Below are 15,960 nucleotides of genomic sequence, written 5' to 3'. Positions count from 1 at the left end.
CAGTGGCACTCGTTAAATTTTTTGTTTTGAAAAATATAGGTCTCTTTTCATAGTTTTACATTATTTATACTCACATATAATAGGTTCATTGTTATTTTAAATAAATATTTTAAAATTGTCTTAGTTTTAATTTATAACACAACTAGAGGCCTGGTGCATGAATTATTGCACAGGTGGAGTCCCTCGGCCTGGCCGGCGATCAGGGCAAATTGGGGCTGTCTCACCCAGTCCCCGCAGGAGGAGGGGGAGGGGGGCAGAACGCAGGAGGTGGGCTGGGAGCAGGAGGTTGGCTGTGGGTGTGCACTGACCAGCATGGGGCAGCTCCTGCATTGAGCGTCTGCCCCCTAGTGATCAGTGCACGTATTAGCGACTGGTCAACCAGTCATTAACGGTCGCTTAGGCATATATATATGCTACAATTAAAAACTGTATATATATACAGTCATAACCCACACAATCAAAAGCCTTCTGGGGTGTTCAATAAGTTTTAGAGTGTTACAGTATCCTGTGAATGATATTTGAGAAATGCTGTTCTAGATTATACACTCTGTGAGGGCACAGGTTATGTCTGTCTTCATCACTACTCTATCCTACATGGCAGATATTTGAAATGTGACTGGCAATAGTTGTAGAAAAAGTGACTGACTGAATGACTATATGACAGAATGAATGACTCTCAAAATGGACCTTGCCATACATTTCAGACAGAGGGAACAGTCTGATTAAAAAAAAAAAAGTTCACAAACAAGAAAGTGAGGATTTTAGGAGAAGCATGAGCACTTACGTGTATAAAGCAGATTAGCATAGTGGATAAAAACTTAGGCTTTGGCTATAAATAATCCTGAATTCAAATCCTGACTCCAACCTTTATTAGCTAAGTCACATTGGGCAAAATTGACCATTCTGAGCTTCAGCTTATTAGCTATATGCACTAGTGCAACTTACTACCTCTCTGTGTCTCTATTTCTTTGTCTGTAAAATGAAGATAATTACAACACTACCTCCTGTGTTTGTGCTGATAGTAGTGAAGTGCTTAGAGTTCCACCATGGAGCCACTAACCACATGTGGCCATTGAGCACGTGGTATGTGGCTGGTGCAACTGAGAAACTGATTTTTTAATTTTTTTTAATTTTAATTGATTGAAATTAAAAATTTTAATTGTAGCAGCTTTGTAAATATGGATGAGCATAGGAAAAGAATGACTTTTCTTGGTACTTGATTTAGGTATTGGAAATGTTTCCAGTGTGTTTGGAACAACTTGGGTATGTACATCTTCTTTTCCCACTGTGCTTTTTATGCAATCTAAATTCAGATAAACTATTTCCAATGAAAATTTAGTATCCAAATTGAGATGTATGTGGTGTAGGTGTAAAATACAGTGTATTTTAAAGACTTCATACATACAAAAATAGAATTTGAAATATATGATTAATAAGTTTTTATATTGATTACACACTCACTGATAAGACATTTTATTAAAACCAATTTCACCTGTTTCTTTTTCTAATGTGACAATTAGAAATTTTAAAATTACATAGATGGCTCATATTATATTTCTATTGGACAGTGGCTTAGCACATTGTAAGGATTATAGAAAGTGTTAGTGGTCAACTGTTGTATTGTTTTCTATACTATACTGATAACATTTGCCTGACAAAATCATAGGTTATGTAAAGCTCTTAGCACATAATAGGGCCTCAGTAAATGTTTCTCATCATTGGTAAGTAGAAAGAGTATCATGTGCTCTGGGATGACAGAACTGGAAAGCTAGATGGGGGTTGCATTTTACAGAAAGTTTTTCAAATCTGATTGAGAAGTTGGGGCTTAATTTTCTATGCAGCTGAGAGCCACTGAAGCACATGATCTGAGATGTGTTTTAGAGAGATAACTCTGACAGCATGTATCCTCAGAGGGGTGACATGAGTTTTAGAAACAGTTCTGAGACCTTCAGAGAGCAGGCTGGGTGATCAAGCTGGGAAATGCTGTATGGGTCTCAAACCAAGTCTCAGTTTGACTGATGAGTCTGGTTTCACGGGAAGTTTATAATCCAGCTTCGTGGGCAATTCTGACAGAGAAGCATCTCAGGCATTTTTGAAAAGTGACAGACAGCATCATTGGCTTAAGCAGATCTCATTCCACTGTGACCATTCCAAAATGTGTACATTTTTGTGTGCTCACACAATGAAGTAAATACTAGTAAATGGTCTCATTACATTTTAGTTTGCTTATGTACACCAGTTAAAGAGCTCTTTAGCCACAGTTTTTATTAAAAAAATTTCCTAATCTCAAACACCTGGTCAGTCCTCCAAGTTCCTGTTTTGTATATATTGCCCATCATTCCCTAGGATATACCAAGGTAGTGAAACAAACACTATCAATACAAATAATTTTATTTTACAGTTTGTTAGCTTGATTGATACTGTATACATTGAGTGGCCAGATTATTATGACCAGCCAGATTATTATGACCACCCCATCAGTACTTCGTTGGGCCACCTTTTGCCTTCAATACTGTGGTGATTCTTCTTGGCATTGACTCCATGAGATGTTGAAAGGTGATGCAAGGAATCTGACACCATGCCTGATGAATAGCACTGTCCAGTTCAGTGAGATTTGATGGTTATGGAACCAGCTGCCTGATGGCTCTTTTAACTTCGCCCACAAATGCTCAATTGGATTGAGATCTGGTGATTGTGGAGGCCACCTAAGCAAGGTAAAGTCTCCCTCATGTTCTTGAAACCACTCCTGCACAATATGAGCACCATGGCATGGCGCATGATCTTGTTGGAAGAAGCCATCTCCATTGGGATACACATCAATATGATAGGATGAACTTGATCAGCAACAATACTTAGGTATGTTGTGCTATTCAGACATTTATAATGATCTGGCCGTCTAGCAACTTCAGTGTGAAATTATAGCTAATTTGCCTACAAACGTCAGGTGGTCATAATAATCTGGCCACTCAGTGTATGTGTATGTAGAACTCCATTTGTGCTCTTGCATTGAGCCCCACAAATGTTAGGGGTGCACAGGCCTTAGTTTACATAGTTTCTTATTCTTGGACAGAGAAAAACATATGTGTATGCTATGTTGCATTGTTATTATTGAAATGAAAACATGAATTCCAAACAGAAGGGTGCTATATTTCAGGCTCAATCTAGTAGCACAAATTGGATAGAGAAACTTGCTTTGCCTCAATGCATATTTCATAGACAGAACATTTTTCAAGACTAAAACTCTAATGTAGATGTCAACAGCACATCACATTTTAAGGAGGCGACTGCTAGAGTTCCTGGAAAGAAAAGACTACCTGGAATAGGTGCTGGAATGAGGTGTTATAGCCACTGTTGTGCTCACCTAGTTCCCTTTTAATGGACTGGAATACCCACCTCTCAGCTAGTCCAAGTGTTGCCTGTTTAGTTCAAAGCTTGCTCCCTTATCTGAAGAACTGCCCTTGGCTGACAGGAGCCAATTCATCCAGGAGGTTACCTCTCCAACTTCCCACAATTGACTAATGCCAGTCCCGTTCATTCAAGATAGGACATCTTTGTGGTGTTAGTGATGATCCACTGATCCTGTGGACCACACCAAGGTTAGACTTTACCTGAGACCACATCTTTGCTTAACTTCTTCTCCTGTCTTCTCCTTATTCACTTCATCCTCTATAGGTTTCTCCTGAGAGCACTCTCTCAATAAATTCTGGGATCTGAATACCTGACTCAGGCTCTAATTCTAGGAAAAGGGATCTAAAACCATTGAATTCATTAAGGTGGTAGGCCTAAAAACTAATGTCTTTCATGTCTGCTTCTGCAAACCCACTTTGCTAACTTTAAACTCTCATCTAATTTGAAATGAGGTCTAACAAGCTTGAAATCCTGCAGTGTGGAAGGAAGATGGGGTAGGGTTGGCTTCGTCATTATTTTCACACATTGTTTACCTATTCTTCCTACCCTTGCCCATAATTCTGCTATAGGCTTCCCCAGCGGGTGAGATGAAGCTGGAAAAGAAGAAAAAAATATGTTTCTTTTCTTGAAAAGGTACAATTACAATCAGGCATTGATGCCCCCTGGTGAGATGTGTGTCTAAATGCTAACTCATTTTCCTCTAGGACATTTTTTGAGTTGAGTTCCCTAAGACACTCCCTCCCCCCACCCTTTCTAACACACAGACACACACACACACACAAACACAAACACACTTTCTCTCTCTCTCTCTCTCTCTCTCTCTCTCCTCTCTCTCCCTCTCTCTCTCTTGCCTTCCACTGCAATTTTCTGGTGTGATCATGCTCCTTCCTGCTGGTCATTTATGACTCCCCAACCACCCTCAGTCTCTACATGTAGCAGCCTTTCTGCCCAGGTCACTTCGCCCCAGGAAGGATACTCCCTTGGGAAGTATCCTTCTCAAGACAACTTGCAGCAGATCCCTTCCAAAGGGTCCATCCATATCTCTGCAGGCCCCCTCCCTCCCTATGCCACTCTCTATTTTTGTGCTCTGGCCTCTTTAGCTACAACTTCTCCCCTGTAGATTTTCCCAGATGTGTGTCAGGACCTTTCCTCACATCCCTAAATTCTAGGAGATGCAGGCCAAGCTCTCTGGGTGGTTTGCTTGACACATTCTCCATACTCAGCTTAAAGTGATAGAGAAGTACTTCTATTCCCTGGAACCTGGCAACTCCACAGTTCTCCAACAACTCTCTCTAAAGGAATAATTATTCCCTTCCACGTAATCTTCAACCTCCCTGACTCTGATAGAACCAGACTCTAGCCCAGCCGTGGGCAATCTACGGCCCGCGGGCTGGATCCGGCCCGTTTGAAATGAATAAAACTAAAAAAAAAAAAGACCGTACCCTTTTATGTAATGATGTTTACTTTGAATTTATATTAGTTCACACAAACACTCCATCCATGCTTTTGTTCCGGCCCTCTGGTCCAGTTTAAGAACCCATTGTGGCCCTCGAGTCAAAAAGTTTGCCCACCCCTGCTCTAGCCACTCCCTATGTAACATAGATTATCTCCACACAAGATCTAGCTGGTTTAGTGACTCACACTGGACAGAAGGAGTATCTGACACCTACTGTTTTCAGCTCAGTGGCCTCAGCTAAACAGACTTCTGAGGCTGTAACACTCTATTATATATTATAAAAATAGCTAAAGTTTATGTCATATCTGCTATGTGTCAGTTACTGTTTTGAACCCTTTCCCTGCATTAAATCGCCTTAATCCCATACTGCTCTGTAGGTAGGTACAATTTTCACCTCCATTTTATAGATGTGGAAATTGAGGCACAGAGGGGTCAAGATTACCCAGAGTGTACAGACCCAATCAACATCTGAGCCCCGAAACACATGCTGTAAGTCACCTTAAGGAGAAGCCTCCAGTCAGAATTCAGTTTGAAGAGCTCACATTCTATGCTGACTTTGTTAGTTTCTCTGAGGGTGACTTTTCTTTCCAGTGACCCCTGGAACAGCAACCCTCATGCACTGCAATGCTCCTTGAGATACTCTACTGCTTTTCCACCTGGTTTATCTTTAAATAAAAATGCTTGTCAGCAGCTGGCACATGAAGACAGCCACCACAGTTTTTTTATAAATTTACAAAAATATTTTGGGCTGTCCTTTGAAAAGTATCTCTTTCTAGATCAGCGAGTTCTCTAACTGACGAACGTTCCCTAACCCACACGGCTGCTGCTGGTGAGAACCCAGATTCCTGACCACACAGAAAGTGGCCCGTGTGCCTCTGCGACTTTGGGTTGCAGAGCAAGCCATGCCCTTGGCCGCAGCAGCGGAGAGCCTTCTACAGCAGGAATTGTCATTCCCTCCTTGTTTAGTTACTTTTGTCCATAGTTCCTTGACCTTGAGGGCCTTTGTGGACTTAATACAACGTGAGCCAACATTGTAAATGCTCCAGAAGTTACGTGAACTTCTGGACTTGGTGGCAGCCTTAGCAGATGTGTAAACCAACCCCACCCCAATTCTGCTGCAAATATACAGACAGGCTGCATATTTTAAATAAAAAATAGGTACTTGTTGGATAGTAAGAAACAAAGGATGTGGTCCAAAACAAAGCTGGACTTACTGTTTACTTGGAAGGGAGAGCCATATCACCTCATTCAGGTGTGAGTTCAGCAGGTCCCTCCAGGCAGAAATTCAAAGAGCTTGGTAATGGCAAAAGGAAGGCTGTGTACCAATAAGGCAAGATTCTGGGCCTAGGCCTTTGGTTGGCCCATGAGACAGAGTGTAAATTACTTCTTTTCCTATCTCTGATATTGGAAAGTCTGGTTTCAAGTCCAGGATTGGTTGCCAGAGCTTCCAGCAGGCCTGGGGCCATTCAGTAAATCAAGCATGTCATACTCAAAGGCTAACATGGGCCAAATAAACAAGGTTTAAGTTTATGTGAGCCGAAAAAAACCCCAAAAACTTCAATTTTCATAGAAACGTAGGTTTATTTTGATAGAACATGCTGAATACAAAGGGATGAAATAAATGAGTAATTGTTAGCATAAAATAGAACATTTGAATAAAAATTAATATTTTTTCTTGAACATTAACTTACCAGATACTGAATAACTACACAAATTAATAAGAATAACGCAAATAAACCTATTTTTCTTGTTCTCCAAAAGTGAAATATTTCCTGTTGCGCACACCAAACAAGTCAGTACAAGACTAATGACATGGCAATTGGCTGCTAAAATATTCGCTGCTAGTATTTTTTTTTTCCGCTAAAAGTATTACAAAGGGTATTACATAAGTGTCCTTTTTTCCCCCCCGCCCTTGACAAGCCCCTGCTCGCTGCTAGTATTAGTGGAGAGAAATGGTGCGCCTGCACGTAAGGCGCGTAAGGGAAATGAATGCAACACGATTATAGTAATCAGTCATTAGCGAACATTATAGTTTGTTATTAATAATTATGTATAACAGTATATTGTAAAAATTAAGTTATAAAATTTTTATTAAAACGTTTCTTACATACCGTTATATTGGCAGGGCCACAAAAATATTCGTGTGGGCTGCATGCAGCCTGTGGGCCGTGAGTTTGACATGCTTGATCTAGATGTTCTGTAGGCACCTCTAACTCAGCATCTCTAAGAATTCATCATCCTTCCACTTAAATCCACTTTTCCTGCAAAGCTTGTGTCAGCTGATGGCACCATTGTGCCTGTATCACCATGGCTACAAAACCAAACCTTTGTCTTTCTTCTTAACTTCCACACTCATAGATGATCAGGCCTGATAATGTCACCTTTCCTTTTTTCAGACACCTTCTCTGAGAAGGGGAAAGGGACAATCATAGCTTAGACTCTCATCTTTGTTTACCTAGACCATGTCCTGCTGTCATTTTGCCCTACATCATCCACTATCCATTGTCCATGCTGCTGCCATAGTAATCTTTCTGAGTCACCACTCACTTGCCTGTTCACAACCATTCACTGGCTTTGCTCACACTCTCCCCTATAGTTCTATGCCCTATTTGCCATGACATCCCTCTTCTGGGCTAACTTCCACTCATCCTTTAAGACAGCGGTCACCAACCGGCGGTCTGTGAGGTCCGAAAGGTTGGCGACTGCTGCTTTAAGACTCAGGAAGCATGTAATTGCTCTCCACTCTCCTGCGAGGCTGTACCAAGTAACTCAACTATCCTACTACCCTTTATACTACTGCACTATTGCACTCACTACCTGGAATTGTACCTGCCTACTTCCCTAACTTTGCTGTGGACTTCCTGGGAACAGAGGAGTGCTCCATCCCTGTCACCCAGCAGAATGCTTTGGCCCATCTGAGCTACTTAAAACTTTTAATTCACCCATATTTTCTCTGGGTCCAGAAATGTCATTGATCTAAAGCAGAACACAGCCATGACCCAGCCACCTAAATCTGTTCAGTGAAACCAAATGGAGGTAGGTTGAAGTGCTAGCCCAGTGTCGTAGACAGATGCCATGGTCTTTGTTGGGCATTGGTATATGTATATGGCAGACACTGAGTTGGGTCAAGTTGATGCTAACCATCTATTTGAGGCAGAGCCATTCTGACAGCCATTTCTGTTTCCAAATGAAAATTGCATATGGCAGATGCTACATTAAGATAATTATTTCATACAAAGTGTAATCCATTTGCCTGTATACTTTCTCTCCAGAAAATGATTCTGTATAAAGCAATGTTTATTATTTTGGCCTGGCTAAGAGGCTTTTTCTGGCATGGAAAAAGAAGTGCTTCAGAATCCTTGCCAGAAATTTCCAAATATCACTGAGTCTTCAAATATTGCACTATGTTGATCAGTTTTCATTGACTTCCATTTACATAGTTGACTCAATTTCTTTGCAAATCACTCCATTCTTTTTTTAAAGAATAGATTATGTGTTGATTTTTAGAGAGAGAGGAAAAGGAGAGGGCGAGAGAGAAACATTGATGTGAGAGCATAACATGGATTAGCTGCCACCTGCACGATACTTTCCAGGGACTGAGCCCAACAACGGGGAATGTGCCCTGACCTGATTAATAATCAAACCCACAACCTTTCAGTGCACTGGCTGATGCCCAACCAAGTGAACCAATCCACCAGGGTGCAAATCACTTTAGACCTAATTTTTCTCCATTTGCAAAAATACAACTGGTGAATCAAAATTATATTTAAGATTTCTTTCCAGCTTTTAAATAAGACTATGCCAAGATTCATATTTATTATTTCATTTTCCATTTGGTTTCTTTTTTTAAGTCAACTGGTGGTACAGAAATTTAGCAGTAAAATATAAATTAGAAAATTATTCTTTGTAGAGAAATTATTTGTTGTTGTATAGGATTTACCTTTAAATATCAAATTCCCTAGTTTATTTAAAATAAATTTTGATTACAAGTGCTTGACCTTCACACTGCCTATATTGCACAAAACAATATTTATACCCAGGACTGGCTACATAATCTGTGGGAACCAGTACAAAATGTAAATACTGGGCCTGTTGTTTTTAAACTTAAAATAAAAAGAATCATCCATATGTATGCAACAACTTCTTTAACCCAGAATTCTGTTTTGAAATTCATCCATGTGGTTGTAGGTCTTTCATTTTCATTGATATAGTATTCTGTTATATAAATATATAAATATGTATTTCTCTCACAGTTGAATTACCATTCTATTGAAGATAGGCATTTGGGTAGGTTTCATTTTTGGCTGGTCATGTAAATCTGTAATTTACTAAAAATTTTCACCATTCCTAGTTCTCAATAAGTTTAGTAAGACTGAAAAGAATTTTACTTTCTATGATTTTATAAACAGTGAGGTTGAAATGTCCTTGCACAGGGATTTCAAAAAGCCTTGGACTCTTCATTTAATCCTAGAGGGCAACAAAGAGCAGAAGAGAATTTTCAGGTTCCTCTTTTAGCTTAGCTTCTGCTTGACATTTCAGTCACAGGTGAAGCTTACTAGCCTGCAGAAGAAACTATTGTCACTGTTCATTAGCATCTGACCAACTCTGTCAGTGATGAGAGAAATGGCTCCTGAGTATATCAGGAAGAGAGCCCTCCAGGGCTCAGGAAGTTTGCGATAGAACATACCTGATCAGACCAGGGGATGGCTGAGTGATGGGAACAGGTGACACCTGCCAGGAGCTACGGGCACTTGTATACTGGACAAGATACAAGAGATGGTGGTGATAGGTAGGAGAGAGTGCTCCAGGCAGGCAAGTGAAATACAGTTTCAAGAGATATGGGAATGGACAAAAAGTAAGCAAAATTTATCAATGTAGGCAGCTGGACTATGGCTGGACAGCTGATCAGAAAGCAACACATAGTTCCTCTCCAGAAGGAACTCAATAACAATAACAGGAGATATGAAATCAAGCCATCCTTCCACAGAGGTTGGTCTCAGAGAGAACTAGGAGGCATTGCTGGCCATGGGTACAACTCCCATGCTATATGAACACGCAAGAGCAAGAAAAGACCAACTCAATGGACAAGTGACTCAAGGCAGGGGTCAATGGGGAAAGAAAAGGTACATCTGTATAACTTTCAACAGTAAAGATAAATTTTTTTGAAAAAGAAATGTTCCTTGCAATGTTTGCAAGACAGTCCAACCTTCAGAAGAATGGGACACCCTGGATAAAGGACCAAGTGGGTATTTAAAGAAAAATACTATGAAGTTACAATCACCCTGATTATTATTTTCATTGCTCAAAAAGAGTTCTTCACTTGATTACCATATCTGCAAGGATCATTATATATCTCAAGACATCATAGTTATAAAAGCACAGGAAGAGGCTCAAAGTTTTATTTATTTTGAAAAGTAGGATTTTCAACAGTATGTTTTTGTGGTTTTTTAAAAATTTCTGTGGTCATCTCATGATGCAAAGTTGCTTTTATTTTCCCCTCTGACTGTGTATGCACTGTGCATCCTTATTATAAGGTGGCAGGGCAAGGTGCCAGTGGTCTTTTCACATAATATTTCATACCCTTGTATACACTGTACTCCTTTATGGTGCCTTTGTACACGCTGTTCTCACTGTCTGGAATGGTCTCTATCTTTTCCCCTAGTTATCTCCTATCTTCCCTTCAGATTATAGCTCCATTATCACTACAGCAGGGAAGGCTTCTCTGACCTCAACCTAGATCAGATCTCCCTAATATAGGCTTGCATAACACCATAGACCTCTGCCTTGGCACATTTATCACAGTTAAAGTTTACATTTGCTTGTGTGACTTAAACTTTAGCATCGCCCTAGCCGGTTTGACTCAGCAGATAGAGCGGTGGCCTGAGGACCAAAGGGTCCTGGGTTCGATTCTGGTCAAGGGCACGTACCTTGATTGCAGGCTCCTCCCTGGCCTGGGCTCTGGTCAGGGCTCATGCTCAGGAGGCAACCAATCAATGTATTTCTTTCACATTGATGTTTATCTCTGTCTTCCCCTCATTCTTCCACTCTCCCTAAAAATTAATGGAAATATATTATTGGGTGAGGATTAACAACAACAAAAACAAAAAAACAAAAAACAAAAACATGTCCTAACCGGTTTGGCTCAGCGGATAGAGCATCAGCCTGTGGACTCAAGGGTCCCAGGTTCGATTCTGGTCAAGGGCATGTACCTTGGTTGCGGCCACATCCCCAGTGGGGAGTGTGCAGGAGGCAGCTGATCGATGTTTCTCTCTCATCGATGTTTCTAACTCTCTATCCCTCTCCCTTTCTCTCTGTAAAAAATCAATAAAATATATTTAAAAAAACAACAACAAAACTTAGTATCTAATTTCCCCAGTAGACTCAAGTAAACTCATATGGGAAGAAAGTATGTCTATCTCTGCTCTGTCATTGCATCCCCAGGCCCTGGTAGAGTACATGACATACAGTAGGTGTTCAAGAACTGATTTTAGCACTTCCACAACAGAATCTCTTTTGATTATTATTTGATTCCCTATGAGGTAGACAGAGCATACACTGATTGCTTTCCACATTATTCCCATTTGACTGATGATGAAATCAAGGCTCAAAAACATATGTTGCTACAGCCTACATGTGTAAGCAGAGGAATGGAAGCTCAATCCCTCCCAGCTGGGTCACAATGCCCTCGGGCTCTAAGAGCCTAATGAATCCTTACCAGAGTCAGATGCACTGCAAACTCATACAAAATATTTCAGGAGCGGGGAGAAAATGAAAGGGAGATATTATCTTCCACAAGCTTTTCTCAAATATCTGGTCTGGAAATGTCAAATCAGATAGCCCAAGACCTTGAAAAGGGCAGAGACTATGAACTCCGCAATTACATAACCAATGCAGAACTCCTGGATATCTTTGTTCTTGTTTTCTCTGCTTAGCGATAAGCAGAAGTAAAAGCAGACTGACAACACTGTCTCTTGTTTAAAGCCTGAAGTTTAAGGAGTAGGCTCCTGTTTGACTTCACATAATAAACCGTTAATTGAACTTTACAGTTGAAAAAAGAAAGAATATGTCATTTGCATAATGGCAAATGTGTCAGGTCTTCAATACATCTTTGATATCAAGACTCCGTGCAGAGCTCCACGGTTATAGTGGCTGGAACATCTGAAGCAGCATTTCCTCCCAGCTTCCTTTGAAAGTATCCATTCTGGACTTAGTCCTATGGGCTCCTCTGAACTGGTATGTGATTTGATGGGAGAACCACGGTTTGCCCTAGTTTTGACTTGAACAGTGTATCAAAAACTCTGGTCTCTGCAATTTACATTCACCTACAAAGCAAATGACATACACTTATGCTTAATTGCCTCCTTGTGTTGCCCAGAATTTAGTGCCTAAGTTGATTAGAAGGAGATGGCGCTGAGCTCATTCCACTTCAAGAAATTCTTACTCCATTCCTTGTACCTTCCTGCTGACACTGCATCCCTGTGGGTTCATGGAGGGAGGGGCAAGTGAGGGAGAACAGCATCTTTGTGGATGAGTGTAGGTAGGTACAGTGGAAAGTTGTGGTGCTCCAACCAATTGTCTCAAATCCAGGTCTCCTGGGCAAGAAAATCCAAGGACATAAAACCCCCCAAAAGGACAGCGTGGGTCACAGTAGTTGTTTGGGCATGAATACCCCTCATCAAGTAATTGGTAAAATATGCTTCCAAAGGACACTGGGAAATGGTGCGGACATGGGCATAGCTGGCACACTCTGTGGACACATAAGCTTTTAAAGAAGAGAGGCTCCCATAAGGGTCCCTGAGACACCATGCTCTCAAGGACAATTTTCCTTAAAATGTTCAAATGACCCCAAGATGCCTGAGAATGGAACTGCAGGTGCAAATTATGCAAAGTCAGCCTTGCCAAAGAAGACCAAAACCACCAGGGAGCTGAAAAACAGCTGAACACAGGTTTCAGTGAAGTCTAGAATTTAAATGAAACTGCTTTTTAAAAAATTATTAAGGTTTTATTGCTAAACTGTGTTCCTCGGCCACACTCCCCATTTCCTGTGGGAAGGACCACCTCCCAGAAATCCATGTGGGGCAGCAGTAAAAGAACTTCCCCAACTTGGGCCAGTGAGATCCTCCCCTGGAGATGTGGAAGTGGAATGAGAGATTCCAGCTGGTCTAGCTCTTCTGTCTTTAATTGAGGAGATGCAAACCTGGGAGTTGTTGGCAGTGGTTATTCTGCCATGTGGACTGGAAAATAGAGGCAGGTGATTTGGACCAAGAAGAAAGAATTAAGCAGATGCACAGAGCAAAATGGAGGCAAGAGACGCAGTGGGAAAATTTCCTGGTTCCCAACAGCCTTCCATTCCTGAGTTCCTGCCACCCAACTAGTCCCTGCCCTTGGGCTGTCTGAGTTTTATATTCATTCTGGTTTTCACCTGGGCTAATCCCAATGGGATTCTGCTATGCTCCTAGTGATAACAGAAGGCAAAGTATGTTGTTTATATATTAGTTACAAGTCAAGAACAATAGCACTGTGGAAATAAATGAAGACCACCCACATGGGAACAAGGAGAGGCTATTTGTTCAGAGTCTGGCATAGCAAGGGAATCAGCCACCATCACTTGCATTTGGCAGAAACTCAAAGGCAAGCAGTGGACTAGGAAAGCTTTACAGTAAAAAAAGAGAAGACTTCAGGTATGCCCTGTTTGGAGATTGTTAGCATGAGACACTGGAGATGTGCTAACTAGAAGCAGTGCATCCTATCTGATTTGTTTGAGAGTATGTTTGACTTTCTATAGTTGGTCCTGGGATGGGAGGTGGGGGGAATAAAAAAATAGGGAAGCTGACAATTCCTGACTGAGTCCTGATCCTCGGTCAGTTACTTCAGAGGTTGTGGGTCAGAGTTCTTTGTTATATATGGTCTGGCAATTATCTATTTGTATATTCAATCTCACAGAACAAACATTCATTGAATACCTTGTAACTGATGAAACTGACAGTCTCACTACTGGCTGCACATTAGAATCTCCTGCGAAGCTTTAAAGGCACCACCTTGGACAGATGAAATCAGAACCTCTGGGAAGGGATCCCTGACATCAGTATCTTCAAATAGTTCTCCAGGCAATTCCAATGTACAGCCCTGGTCAGTAGTCAGACAAACAAAGAACTGACAGGACCCTTGGTAAGGCTGCTCACTGGTCCTCTTTTTAGAAGACAGATCACTGGCAAGGGCTTAAAAAAATTGGCAGAGTGGTAAAACTAAGAAGCCGTGAAATAAGAAAAGTGGCTTTGCCAAGCATGGAGCAGCCACTTAATACTTTTGAAAATAAAAGTGTGTCCTAGAATGAATGCATTTCCTAATATTTTGGGGCATTTATAAGGCTCTTCTCAGGTAACAAAGGCTCCACAGGGTTTTTAGGGTAAAGATTTGGAGGATCTTACTTAATAAGACCTATCATTTATTCATCACATTTCATGATCTAGCACTTTATATGTTATATCCCATGTAGGCCACACCATTATATCTCACAAGTTAAAACAGAAATGCAGATTTACTTCAGATAACAGTATTTGCTCCCAAATTACCATCTACTTTTTTAATTAATGAGCATTTATTAAGCAACTGTTATGTGTCAACAGTAATCTAGGTTCTAGGAATGTCATAGTGAGGATAATCAACATGATTTTTGCCTTCATGGAGCTTAGAAAGCCATGTGAGAGGTAACATCAATAAAATATTCACATGATATAACATTACAATTTATATTAGGGTTTTGAAGAAAAGGTAGATGGAGATAATTGGCAAACTTCTCCAGTACAAAATCAAAGAGTAAATATTTTAGGCTTGTGGACTGTACAGTTTCTGTTGCAACTACTCAACCCTGACCTGACATTGTATTTGCAGAAACTGCAATATGTAAATGAGCAATGTGGTTGCATTCCAATAAAACTTTATTTACAAAAACAGGAAGCCGGCTGGATTTGGCCCAAGGGCCACAGTTTGCAGACCTCTGGATTATAACATTGAGATTTAATCTATTTTGAGGAGTGAGGAAATAATTTTATAAGGAAATGACATATGAGAATTGATTGCAAACCTGTTTTTAGTATTCTGGTGTCCAGGGTATCTTACAATCTTTAAGTACCAAAGTTCATATTCAAGATGTTGTTATTTTGGCATCTTGAAAAAGCCTGAAGCCAGAATCATATGTCTTCAGAAATACCCAGAGTTGTATTCTGCATTAACATTTTGAATCCAAGTTGCAATTATTTTGAAAGTGTTCTTTTATCCCTCCAGGATACAAAAGAAAAAAAGGAAATGACAGTGGACAAAGACCCCAAAAAGAGAAATAGGAAGGTAGTGGTTTCTATATATATAGATAACTGTGTTAGAATCTTTACCTATATATGAGAAGTCTAAGGATGACAAAAATAAACTGGAAATGTTTTCTTTGAGAGAAAAACTCTGCCTTCATATAAATATTTAGAAAAACAACAACACATTATATGCTATTTGTTTGTAAAAATTATTTAGCATCAAAAATCTTGGTAAATAATTGTTGGGTCTTTCTCCCTCCCCCCAAAAAATACTAGAAAATCTTATCATGGCACCTGAAGATAGAATAGCCACTTTAATACCTGGCTAATTTATCATGTCATGGAACAGGTGTGGGGAGAAGAATGACTGTCTGAAATAATCAAGAAAACAATCACGTTAAAAAAGAATTAATAATGGGAGCCCACTGAGAGGACTAACTGAGGCATTTCATTTTGGTCATTAATAATCATAAATAAATGAGCTGGAGATTGCCAAAATAATCAAAATGATTAACCTTCTGCCAAGCCATAAGACAGCCCAACACAACTCTTAGGATGTGTAGCAAATGTAATTCAAGAGGCCACCTCCGGAGAGCTTAGTTCAAAGGCATGAGATACGGTACTAGGAAGAGTTACAATAAATTAAACAGCTCCCTGCAGACCAGTGGTTCTGAAACCTGGAAGGCTTGTTCAAACTCCGATTGCTGAAGACCAACCCACCCTCCCTCCCCCAAGTTTCTAAATCAGCAGATCAGGGTAAGGCCCAAACGTTTGAATTTCTCTTAAGTTTCC

Source organism: Myotis lucifugus, unplaced genomic scaffold, assembly GCF_000147115.1.
Source record: "Myotis lucifugus unplaced genomic scaffold, Myoluc2.0 scaffold_8, whole genome shotgun sequence".
Lineage (NCBI taxonomy): Eukaryota > Metazoa > Chordata > Mammalia > Chiroptera > Vespertilionidae > Myotis > Myotis lucifugus.
This window is presented reverse-complemented; position numbering follows the sequence as displayed.